At 55.5% G+C, this 13056-nt stretch overlaps 1 long non-coding RNA gene across 1 annotated transcript; it reads left to right on the top strand.

The window, feature by feature from the left end:
* Positions 1-6633: 6633 nt before the first annotated feature.
* Positions 6634-13011, top strand: LOC113224868. The gene is made up of 4 exons (XR_003309462.1): positions 6634-6741; positions 7891-8014; positions 9051-9165; positions 10769-13011. It is a non-coding gene; the product is annotated as an uncharacterized LOC113224868 (long non-coding RNA).
* Positions 13012-13056: the final 45 nt, after the last annotated feature.

Below are 13056 nucleotides of genomic sequence, written 5' to 3'. Positions count from 1 at the left end.
TACTCGGGAGGCTGAGGCAGGTGAATCACTTGAACCCGGGAGGTGGAGGTTGAGGTGAGCCAAGATCATGCCGTTTCACTCCAGCCTGGGCAACAAGAGCGAAACTTGGTCTCAAAAATAAAAAAAGAAAAGCAAATTTTTCTGAAGGCTGGGCGCGGTGGCTCACGCCTGTAATCCCAACACTTTGGGAGGCCGAGGCAGGCGGATCATGAGGTCAGGAGTTCAAGACCAGCCTGGCCAACATGGTGAAACCCTACCTCTACTAAACACACACACACACACACACACACACACACACACACACACACAAACTAGCTGGGCTTGGTGGCAGGTGCCTGTAATCCCAGCTACTCGGGAGGCTGAGGCAGGAGAATCACTTGAATCTGGGAGGTGGCGGTTGCAGTGAGCCCAGATCTCACCACTGCACTCCAGCCCAGGTGACAGTGTGAAACTCCGTCTCAGGGGAAAAAAAAGAAAAATTTTCTGGGCACAGTGGCACAGAAAATTTTTCTGGGCACAATGCCAGAGTCCCAGCTACTTGGAAGGCTGAGGCAGGAGGATTGCTTGAGTCTAGGAGTTCGAAGCTAGTCTGGGCAACATAGCAAGACTCTGTCTCTAAGAAATGAACAACAAACAAAATAATTTTTTGAATAAAAAAAATTAGTTCACTGAGTTATGAAGATCTCTCAAGTATTAACACATTTCATTATGCCATATTAAAAAATCACATCCGTGGATGTGATTGACAATTTCTTCAGAAATGTACCAGGAAGCTGTGAAGCTTATGGTGTTATAGTGTTGTATACCTGTCTTTCAAAATTTAAATTTCGCTTAAAAACTATAATTTTATACATAAGCAGAATATGCAAAATAAAAATAGAATTTTAGCTGGGCATAGCGGTGTGTTCCTGTAGACCCAGCTATTCGGGAAGCTGAGGCGAGAAGATCCTTTGAGCCCAGGAGTTTGCATCCAGCCTGGGTAACAAAATGAGACCTGTCCCCAAAAACAACAACAAAAAAACAAAAAAAAAAAAAGAGACTGTTATCATTGGCAACAAATACTGTGTGTTGTTTTCCTCGAAGTGACTGACTGACTTCATTATTTGTGAGAGAATAACTGCCAAATATCTAAGACTGCCTGTCAGTCTTTCTGTCAAGTAAAAATGACGTGCCATTAAAAAATCAGCTAGTTCAGCTCGCAACTCAAACAATAGCGTAAGTGCTTTTCTTGAGGCAGCCAACATACTTTGGTGTGTGTGTGTGTGTATACATATATATATATATATATATATTTTTTTTTGAGACGGAGTCCTGCTCCGTTGCCCAGTCTGGGATGCAGTGGCGGGATCTCGGCTCACCACAACCTCTGCCTCCCGGGTTCAAGCGATTCTCCTGCCTCAGCCTCCCAAGTAGCTGGGACTACAGGTGCATGCCACCACACCCAGCTAATTTTTGTATTTTTATTAGAGACGGGGTTTCACTATGTTGGCCAGGCTGGTCTCGAACTCCTGACTCGTGATCTGCCCACTTCGGCCTCCCAAAGTGCTGGGATTACAGGCATGAGTCACCACGTTCGGCCAACTCTGGTATGTTATAGAAGCGTTTTATGTGAATTCTGTGTACATGTGCCGAATATGACTCCTAGTACAGTTTGATTTGTGCTAAGCCACCAACAGTTTTACCTACTGTGGCTTAGACATAATAAAGAAGTCAAATAATGTCTTAGTATTATTAGTAAAATAATTTTGACCTCACCTACCCCTGAAAAGGTCTGGGAGACTCCCAGGGGTCTGTGAACCCTACTTTGGGAATCACTGTACTTGTTGTTCTGTCTCTTCGGCTCTCAGGGGTGATGGGCCATGTCTTTCATATTTTGCTGATTAGGACACTGGGGTCCAGCAGAGCCCCACATGGGTCCTCATCTCTCATTCCAGCACTGCAGTGAGAATTTTTTTCCTGGCAGTGACTGGGGAGATTTCTTGGGGGGATGGCATTGATTTTGATGGATGGAGAGGCCACCAAAAGTGGGGGCTGGGAATGCACCCTTGGTGGAGGAAACAGCATTGGTGAAGGCCTGGAGAAAAGAGCTCTAGATGGGGTCAGATAACTAGGACCCTCAAATGCCAGTGCCAGGGCAGTGGGCATCACAGAGCAGTGCCCAGAGATGGGAAGCAATGGATGAGATGTGCCAGGGACAGGGAAAGCCAGAGAGGAGGGCCTTTGTCCTTCATGAGGAGGCCTTCCCAAGCTCGCTGGCCTCAGGGCTGTGTTCTCAGGGCTGGGTTGATGTGTGGCCACTGAGATGAACTTACCCTTCCTGACTGATCATGATTGGCAGAGGGTGGTCTGCTGCCCAGAACTCCCTGCTGACAAGTGTCTCCACACGTGCACTGACACTCAACCTCTCTTTGCCTTTGTATTGGCTATTATCGTGACAGTGAGTAGCCTCATCCAGTTTCTTATGCCGTGCATGAGTGTGAGAGTGACCTGGGCAGAGGTGGCTGCTGAGAGGAGACATTGGTAGTGACACGTCAGTGTGATTAGGGGTGAGAGTCCTGACTTTTTTACCACAAAAAAACCTACTTGTTGCAGGCACTGATGCTTCAGCCTGAGTCCTGTTAAAGTGGGGGTTGCAGAGCTGACCCCGACACACCCCCACCCTGGGCCAGGCCTGCCCTCTTCCTCTTCCAATGGCCCTGTGTCCCTACCCCAACCTGTCCCTGAGCTGCTGGTCTGGTATGGGGAGACAGACCTCTGCTTCGGTGCAAGACTGGCCTCACACCTCCTGCTGCGCACATCTGTGCTCCTGAGCTATGTACCTGGGCTGGGTTGTGCCACACACGTGTTCGCAGCCATGCTGTGTGACGGTGTGGATACACCCTGCGCTGGGTGCACACGGCGTGCTCTGTGTCACAGACATTGAGAGCTTGTGTACCTTGCCGTGCACACTGAGTCGCTGTTTGTTTCTGTGCCTTTAGTTAGTTGGGTGGTGTATGTTTGTGTGTATATGCTTTGTATATCTTTACAGGGTGTGAGTGTCACTGTGGCGGGTGGTGTTTTTGTGTGCTGGTTTGTCAGTGTGTATCTTGGCCCAGCCCCAGAAGGCCAGCTGAGGTGTGGCGGGGGGTTGGGGGTTGGACTGTGCTGGGATAGGGAGCCCACAGCCAGGAGGCCTGACTGGGAATAGACATGTCCTCACCTGCCCAGAAAGTGTCCCAAGCCCTCAAAGAGCCCTTGTCCAGCTTCACCGCCCCTGGCCAGTCAGGGTGGGTGGCTGGAGAAGGGGGCATGAGGGAACCAAAACAACCTCAGCCCAACTCCCACACTTGGCTGGCACCCAGACCTATTATGGGGCCCCCCCGCCCATGGCCCGCCCCCTAAAGCTCCAAGCACTTTGCATTGTGGGGCTTGGGGAGGGGCCTAGAGACAAGGCTCTGTTTGGCTCTTGTGACCAACTTCAGCTCCTAGTGGGCCACTGAGGCAGAGCTGGCCCCAGGCCTTGTTGAGGGTGGGGCTGCAGGGAGGACCAGCTCCACAGAGCTAGGGCTGATGCTCATCTCATTACCTGTGTCATTCATTTAACAGATACGCATTGAGCACACACTGTGTTCCAGGCCCTGCTTTAGGTGCTGGGAATATAGCAGTCACTCATTGAATTAGGGGTAAGGAGAGGCAATACTGCTGCTGTGCATTTACAGATGAAGAAACAGGTCCTGGGAGGTGAAGTGATTTGCCCAAAGTCATAACAAAGCTGGAATTTGAAACCAGGTGTGTCTCATGCAAGAGGCCTCCTCCTGCATTTGTCCATCCTGCCTTCGGTAGTCACAATTACAGCCGAATGCCCACTGAGCTAGGACCAGCTAGCTGGCTAGCCCCTTGCCCTGGGCTACAAGTTGATGCAGGAGAGTGGGCACAATGAAATAGTGAGCTCCTAGGAAGGCAAGTTGCCTGGAGTAGGCAAAGGGGTGGTAAGGTAGAGGATTGAGGGGTGGGGAAGGAGCAGAAGGAGCCTGTGTCTGTCTCCAGGGTGCACTGGGACCCAATGGAATGCCTCCTCTCCTGCTGTGTGATCTGGGATGGTCCCTGCTTCACTCTGAGCCTTAACTTCCTCATCTGTAAAGTGGGCACAGTAACTGCCCTCTCCCAGTGGTACCATGCTCATGGCATTATGCCTGGCACACAGTAGGGCAGCTGGGAGGATGGGGCAGAGCTGCAAGTGGGCAGGGCCTCCCCAGGGCTCTCTGCTCAGCCTCAGGAAATGGGTAGGGGGTAGGGAGGAGGAGGCGCAGATGTGCGCTTGTCTCACACGAGCAGCCGCATTTAGCCACCGAGTCGGGACTGAAATATTCCTGAGGGAGAAGAACCCTGAGGCTTCAGGGCGGCAACGGCTCGTCAGTGGGGAGCGGGGAAGGGATGTTGTCACCATCTGCCTCGTGTCTGTCTGCGACTAAAATAATACTGGGGTGAGACTCGCCGCAGGCACGGGCCCAGCCGCAAGGTTCCCCAGAAGAGGGAGGGGCTGGGGGTGCTGGAAACCTTGTGGGGAGCAGTGGCAGAGAGAGGTCTGCTGGGGGCAACTCTTGGCCAAGGCTGGGCCCTGGTCCTGGTCCTGCTCCCCTATTGAGGGGCCAAAAGAACCCATGGGGGGGATGTGCATAGGCATGAATACTTCCTGGGGGGATCAGCCCTGGGAGTGCAGGACCAGGGGACCCCCCCCCAGACCCAGCTGGGGTCTGCTTCAGAGGGGAGACCAAGCATGTGCTGAGATCCCTGCAAAGCAGGGGCAACAGCAGAAACAAAGCAAGAGACAGACAAATTGCCTGATTCAGCTTCCATGAGCTTATCCAGAATATTGAAACCAGAAAACGTAGCAAGAAGCTATTTTAATTTCAGCCGACGTGTAAGTTTTGGGTCTATGGTTTACTGTGGTTTTTATTTTGAATCAAATATGGAGGATGTTCCATAATTTTCTCGGGGCTCTGGGCTCTGGGGACTGAGTGTCTCTGCCTTTCTCTACTGGGCACAGTAGTCACATGCCAGCTGCCTCTAGGAGTTGGTACCCCTGGGTCTGGGCAGGTGCCCCTTCAGGTCAGGGACATGACTTGGAGCCTGATGCTTTGCTTCTGGGTGAAGCCACCACATTCTGATCTTTTGCTATGGTTCTCATCAGACATGACTAGTGGGGTATTTTTGTTTTTGCAGAGAACAGACCTGTGACCTCAGTGGTTTAACTGTGGATGCACCCAAAATGCTGGTTGCTTTGTGCTGACATGGGCTGTCAGTTTAGCAGGCAACATGCGAGCACCTACTATGTGCAGACCCTGAGCTGGGGCTTGCATACCCTCAGCATGCAAGGTAGAGAAGCCAGCAAGACCCATAGGAGATCAGCCACCTGGATGCCAAGGAAGGCGGTGGGGAGCAGCAAGGGGGTGTTGGATATGGCAGGAGTTCATGGCTGTCATCCTGGAGAAAGTAGCAGAAGCACTCATCCTTGAAAAGGAGACAGCAGCAAAGGACAGTAAAGAGTATGCCCCAGGCCGGGCGCAGTGGCTCAAGCCTGTAATCCCGGCACTTTGGGAGGCCGAGACAGGCGGATCACGAGGTCAGGAGATCGAGACCATCCTGGCTAACATGGTGAAACCCCGTCTCTACTAAAAAATACAAAAAAAACTAGCCGGGCGCAGTGGCGGGCGCCTGTAGTCCCAGCTACTCGGGAGGCTGAGGCAGGAGAATGGCGTGAACCCAGGAGGCGGAGCTTGCAGTGAGCTGAGATCCGGCCACTGCACTCCATACTGGGCGACAGAGCAAGACTCCGTCTCAAAAAAAAAGAAAAAAAAAAAAAGAGTATGCCCCAGGCAGAGAGTACGGGTATGTGCAGACCACCACTTTGTGGCTGTCTCTCTTTGTGGCAAGGATATCCGCATCACAATTTAGGTGCAATGTGGAGCCCTTCTTACAGACCAGACCCAGGTTAACTGGCTTAGGTGTGTTTTCCCGGTTAGTCCTCACCAACATCCCATGAGGCCAATACACTTAGTGCCCATCTTATAGATGAGGAAACTGAGGCTCAGAGAGGTTTAGCAACTTGAGTAAGAGGCAGAGGTATGGCCCCGGGCTACTCCGTGCTGCCTCTGCACAATGCCCTCATTTGGCAGGCAGCAACTGAGCGCCTACTATGTGCAGGCCCTGAGCCAGATGCTTCGTGAATTCAGGCCACAGCATCACATTCCAGAGTGTCCTCAGATGGCTGGCATCTCTCATTGTAATCTGGGCACGATGACCAGAGGAAGCTGTCTCCAGGATGTGTGTGGGTATGGGGGACAGGAGTGTGAGTGGGAGTCTGGAGGCCTCTACTTTATGGCTGTGAGTTCTCCCTCATGAAAGCCTCAGTTTCTTCACCTGGAAAATGGGGCCATGATGCCTGCTGTGCAGGCCCATGTGAGGATGTTCATTGAAAGCATGTGGGAAAAGTGCTCTGTGTGTTTGGTGAGCCCTCAAACTGGGCTGACTCTCCTCAAACCACTGGGAGCGAGCTTCCCAGAACAATCTAGCCACCAGCCTTTCCTTGCAGCTGACAGGCCGCGGTCACCACTGCCACCACCACTCTGAATTATTCAAGACCCTCCAGGCCTCAGTGGCAGCCCTTCCCCTCTCCCTGCACAACCGGGCTGTCAACACCAGCCTCTGAGCCTCTGCCAGTGATCTATGGACCTCAGGGCCCCCGAGCTTTGGCCTGCTCAGGTAGAGCCACGAGTGTGATAGGGTGAGGTGTGGCTGAGCATGAGAGTGACAGTGAGCGTGTGAGAGCAGGAGGATGGGACAGTGTGTGTGTGTGAGTGTGGCTGTGAGGGTGCGCGAGGATGTATGCAGGGGAGCATCTGTGTGAGGGCAGGTGTGAGTGTGCCACGTTGTGTGTGAATGAGTGTGTGAGTGTATCTGGCGCCTGGGCTTTCCTTAGCTGCGGGAGAGCCGGGCTCAGGGAGGAGCTCCCTCTGGCTCAAGAGAACACAGTGATCTGAGAGCAAAATTCCAGCCTGGAGTGGGAGGGTGTCAGTTCACCTTTGCTTCCAGGGTCCCTTAAGGGCTGGTTGGAGTGGGGAAAAGGCAGAGAAGCAGCAATTTAGGAAGAAGGGTATATAGTGGTTGGATCATGAACAGGAGTTGGAGTCTGTGGTCCTGTGGGGGCTCAGAATACTGTCAGGTTATTTGGGTATGTGCCATTTCCCAGCAAGCTGAGACCCTCAGAAGAGAGGCAGTTGCCTCCCCCAGTCCCTGTCCTCCTCCTGGGCCTAGGAGAGCTGTGAGCCCCTGTGGGCAAGAGGTGAGGACTGTTCTCTTGGATCTGTGGCCAGGTAGAAGTTCTCCAAAGTCTTGGGGGATGGGGAGGGTACGGGGGCTCACCAGCACCTTACTGGAGGGCCCTAACCCATAGGCTGGAAGGACAGAGCAGACCTCTCTCTGGTCCCCCTTCCTACCAATGTACTGGCCCTGGAGGGTTACTGCTTCATGTGGGGTAAGATGGAGTACCTGGGAGGTTGGGAGCTGGTGAGATTTAGGAACTGGGAGCCTACAGTGTGTGGAGGTTGTGGGGGTGGAATGTATGTTCGGTGTGAGTGTTGGGGTCTGTGTGTTGGTGTGAGAAGGTGAGAGGCTGTCTGAGTTTGCCTTTGTATCCGTAAGATTGTATGTTTTCAAGCCCTGTAGGTGTGACTGTTTATCTGTCTTTTTGTGAGTGAGGACCTGTGTGATCACATGAGTGCGTACGATCTGTATTTGAGAGTGTATGTGTGTGGAAGCATGCTAATTGTGTGGGAGAGGTGAAAGATGATTGACAGGGAGGGGGTGGCGGGTGGGAGCCCACACTGAGTGCACGGTTTCATCCTTCCTCAGGCTCTGCTTGTCATGGCTGAAATCCCCTGGACTGCATTGGGACCATACCGCTGAGAGTCTGGTCGCTGGGCTTCCGCTGACAGAACATCAGAGCCCCAGGACCGAAGAGCCACAGGTTGGGAAGGTGAGGCAGGGTGAGGGACTTGATGATGGGGAGCAGGCAGATAGAACTGGCTACAGAGCTAGGGCTGCTGGAGCCTGGTGTCTGGTCCAAGTCCCAGCTTCTCCACTCATGGGGTGAGCTGGGGCAAGTCATTTCGCTCTCTGAGCCTCAGTTTTCTCATCAGAACAATGGGCCTGTACACTAAGCATTACCTGCCCAAAATCCTAGAAGCCTGCCTTCTCCTCCTGGCTCTGGGAAGTTGACCACTGGGGAGGCCTGGGACACTGGCCTGTCTGGAGGCTGGGGAAGGATGAGATGACCCCTTCTTCCCTTCCCTGGGTCCAGAGGGCCTGACTTGTCCTACTGTACCCCTCCCATCACAGTGATCTGTGTGGGCTCATGAGAACATAAGCTAGACAGTGATCCTGTTCACCTTCCTGCATTCTGGGAGGCTTGGCCTCCAACCCCCACACCAGGGAGTGGTCTTCACTCCTCCACTCCTTCCCAGGTTCAGAAGCAGGAATGGGGGAAGTCCTGCCTGTCCCCTCTCTGACTTGACTTTCCCTTTCTAGAGCGGGGGTGTTCTGGTATGGGAGGACTGAGCGTCCCTGCTGCCTGGTCCTCAGAGTTGGCTGGCTCCCCCCGTACCCCTCATTCCCCTGCCTGCTTGCCTGTAGAGCTGTGGCCTGGGCAGCTGTCCGGCTGAGTGGGTTAGCAACACAAGACAGATGGCGAGGGATTATCTCAGCTTCTCAGAGCACGATGGTGGCAGTGGCGGGGGTGGGGGGAAGGCTCTCACACCCTCCCCATGTGTGTGTACACACACACACACAAATGCACACATGCAGCTCCCCATTCCTGCCCCAGACCCAGCCCAGCCTCCTGCTACTTATGAGGCAGGCAGGAAGACAAGAGGAGAGATGAGATTATGAGAATTGGTGAGAACCGTGGGACTTGGCAATCTTGTCCCTGCCCCACTTGGCTCCCAGACCACAGGCTGAACCAGCTTCTCAGGCCCTTCTTGGACCCTGCCCCTGCTATTATGATTTCTCTGCAGCTGCCACCACTGGGAATGGTACATTCAGGAGGGCATGGTTTTACAGAGAAGTTTGAGGCCCAGAGATGTGTGAGCTGCACTCCAAGTCACACAGCAAGTTTGGTTCATTAGCAGGGTAAGTTCTGGGGATTGGCAGGTGGTGGAGTCTCTTAGATGTCCTGCACTGGCTGTGGGGTCCTTGGGTCTTCTGCGAACAATGTGTGTTTGCCCTAGCACTTGATACTGCAACCCAAGGTCCCACAGGGGCATGTCACAAGGCCAGCTGCTGGCACGCAAGGACTCACAGGCGTAGCCTCTCCTTCATAGACATTGTCAGGCTCTGGGTGAAGGCTATGTAGAGTTGAGTGACAGAGCTGGGTCTCCAGACTGTGTCACTGTGAAAGAATTGGGGCAGGGTTAGAACCCCACTAGAGTGAATTCTCCTACCTGCCCCTCAATTTGCTACAGGCAGATGGTGGAGGGACTTTCCAGCCTCAGCCACACACTCAGGCCCCCCTACCACCACATTTGCCCCTTAACAGCCCCACTCCAAGTCCTGAGTCATCTATGCTGAGCCCCTGGGGAGAAGTGTGGGCCAGGAGACCAGGCAGGATTTTCGAGTGGCAACCCCAGGGGGTTGCCTTTTCCCAGCATGGGTGGGCGGGGCCGACTCAGTGGGGAAGGCAGGGTGGAGGCCTTCTGAGAGAACTTCTCTGCCCCTAGCTGCCAATCTCTTGACTTTGCCCCCATCCCCAAGAGTGACTCAGTGTCTGCTGGACCTGGGAGTGCGGATGCAGGGCAGTGCGAAGCTGCTTCGGGTTGCCCAGTGCCACTCCCTGCAGAGCAAACCCACTCCTCGAGGCCCCGAGGCTCCGTCCTGTCACTGGGCTCTCCTGTATTCACGTGTGCCGGCGCAGGCTGTCAAGTGAAACATGACCTCAGGGTCAGCCTGGCGTGCCTCTGGGGCTGCATTATTTGCTGGGTTTCCAACATGGCGATACCACCCACACTGTCCGGTCACAAACAAGACTGGCACCGCCAGGTTTCCCTGCTCCTGCTCCCTCAAACCATTGAATCAGCCCCTCTCTCGCTATTGGATGAGAGGGGCTGCCAGGACCACGCCCCTCCTCCCCACGGCCAAGGTGACCACACATCTAGGTGTCAGGGGTGGTGGGCCCACTGCAGAGCGCTAGGCCGAACTCATCTCCTGGATCCAGGCCAAGCTCCACCTCTCTGTCCCTCCAGACTCAAGTTGGTGATTTGTATCGTGAGAGCTGGACAAAACTGTATCTAAGCTCCCCATCTTCCCTCAAAGCTTGGCCTGGGGAGCCCTACATGAAACCTTGGAGGGTCTGAGCCTTCCCCCACCCCCAGCGGGGGACTTTTCGTTTCTGTGAAAGTCTCAAAGTAACATTCTAAAGAGGCAACGTGAGAGCCAATCAGAGAGCCTATGTAAATAACGGCCCTCTGATTGGCTGTCTCCTTCATGCCCTGAACGAAACTTCAACTTCATCAACTCAGCGAAGATTTTTTCCTCTGGCCTTGCGCGCCCTGCAGGAGGCGGGGCTGGGGGTCACCCCAGCCTTCTCCCAGCCGCAGGGTACCTGGGCCTGCCGAATGGGACCGCGCTGGGACAGGCGGGGGCGAGTTCGCCGCCCTGACCCTGGTCCCGGGGGCGTTATTCTGGTGCAGAATCCCCCGCGGGGAGGCCCGATAAGTGAGCCACCCTTTCTTTGTAGGACCGCCACGGAACGGGCTGCAGGCCGCGAGTGTAGAGCTTGGCTGGGCCAGATCGATATCTGCCCGCTGGACTGATGCGCGAGGGAGGCTGCGAGACAGGCTGGCTTTGCTGCAGTGTGATGGCCGCGCAGCACCCACCGACCCCCACAGCTCCCCCACCCCGCCATTTCCTTCATCTAGCGCTCTAGGGGAAACCGAGGCGGGCAAGTGGCGTAGCGATGGAGGGCGCACCCAGGGGCAACGACGCTCCCTCGCTCTGGCTTCCAGCTCTGGTAGCGGGGGTGAGGGTAGCTCAGGGTCGCACCCTGCTCCCAACCTCGGCTCGTCCCCACCCTCCACGGTCGTCCGCAGCTCTGCGTTTCTGCCAGTATCGTGTCCCCTCGCCCCGTCCTTCGCCCTCCTCCCGCTTTCATTGTGTGTCTCCTCTCTGGCTCTGAGGTTCCTCCTCCCTCCCTTCTCTCTCTGGGTGTCTCCGTGTCTATCTCCACATCTCCATTTCTTTCTCTGCCTCTCTCTGCCTCTAGCTGTCTCTGTCCCTCAGTCTCTGCTCGGGTCTCCGCTCGCCTCTTGCTCATTTTCGTTCCTCCCTTTGTCTGTCTGACTCTCTCTTCTCTCCCCCCCTTCAGTCACCCCCCAACCCCCCGCACACACACACACCTCACAGCCCTGTTTACGACATCCCCCGGGCTGGCAGGTAGGCGGGGCTGCAGCAGAGCGGGGGTGAGAGAGGGAGGCGCAGCCTCCCCCCCAGCTGTTAACCTTCACGCTTCAGGCCTCTGCGGATGGCAGAGGAGGGGGAAAGCCCAGCTGCCAGCTTGGCGGAGGTGACCGGGCTGGGAGTGGGGGCTGTCCCTCCCTCTGGGCTCGTCCCTGGGGAGATCTGGGGCCGGAAGGAATGTGGTGGAGGCTGCCTTCGGCTGAGGAAGGCTGTTGCCGGATGGGTGGCCTCCTGAAGGCTTGTGCTGGCGAGGCGGGTGCCCAAAGGGGGCTCTGAGCGGTGTCGGCCCTGCCCGCAGCCCGGCCGGACGTGGGGGCCGGCGTGAGAATCCCGCCCATCTGTGAGCCGGCCTCACGCCGTCAGACCCAATTTATCTCGCCGCCAAAGTTTCACAGCCATCTGCTCGAGTGGAACGGCTTCCAGCGCTGGCCCCACCGGGCCCCCCAGCCAGCGCGGGGATGTTTTCCAATACGACAGCATTGCCCCCCCCAAAGCAAGGAGGGGGTGTAGGGGGAGGCGGCAGAGCGCGGTGCGCGGGGCTGGCAGGCAGCCCTCTCCCGCGAGCGAGCCGACCCTGAATTTTAAGCGATTGATCAGGAAGCGCAGGCCGTTCCCATCACTTTGAGCAGCCAAATGCGACGGCGCAGGGATTTCAAGGGGCCTTTGCGGAGGCGGTAATGAGGTCACCGTCACTGCGCCAGCCCGCGGGCGGGAGGGGGCGAAGGTCTGCGGACACGTGTGAACACAGCCTGTGAACGGAGCCACATCTGTATTCACGTGACCCCCGGGGCCCCAGCACTGACCCAGGAGAACTCGGCATTTGGATCTGAGCTGATTCACACTCCGCCGCCCCCAGGCCACCTCCCCAACCAGACAGGGTCGGAGAGACTGAGCTAGAACCCACCCTTGCCACATCCATGATTCCATGATCACCTCAGACAGCTTCAGCGCAGGAGCTTCCACTCTCTTCTCCTCCCCGCTATGTGCCTAAAATACACATATTTGGGCATCTGCCCATTGCACTTCTGAACAAGCCTGCAGAGACAGATGTACCCTAGGCCCCCGGTAATCACACAGGTGCACACATTCCAATTACACACCTGACCGCAATGCTCATGCGTTGGTACACTCCCAACCACCACCACTACCAGCCCCAAACATGCACACAGGTACTCCATCATTCTCAAGTCAGCCACCCAGCAACACATGAGACCCCAAACTCCCCTCCCCCCGGGCACACGCATGTGCACACTCATTCCCAAGACCCCGAGCTTGCTGCCATGTCCGCGCGGGTGGGCGCCTCCACTGCCCGCCAGGCAGCGCGGGTGCAGACCTCGAAGAGAACAAAGGCCGGGCAGGTGGGAGGGAGGGGGGCTGAGCCCCCGGCCCGTCCTCCTAGGCAATGCTCGTCTGTCTCGGCTCCGCGGCCACCGCATCGAGCGGCTCTGATTACCAAGTAAATCACCGCGATGATCTGAATAATTATCGTCTCCTGAAAAGGGAAAAAAGCGGAATAAATAAAGGGAGCAGCCACCTGATTTCTAGAAGCCCTGGTGTATGTCAGGGGGG

This window comes from Piliocolobus tephrosceles, chromosome 4 (assembly GCF_002776525.5).
Source record: "Piliocolobus tephrosceles isolate RC106 chromosome 4, ASM277652v3, whole genome shotgun sequence".
Classification (NCBI taxonomy): Eukaryota; Metazoa; Chordata; class Mammalia; order Primates; family Cercopithecidae; genus Piliocolobus; species Piliocolobus tephrosceles.
The sequence above is the reverse complement of the archived record's forward strand: the minus strand, read 5'-3'. Positions and strand labels throughout refer to the sequence as shown.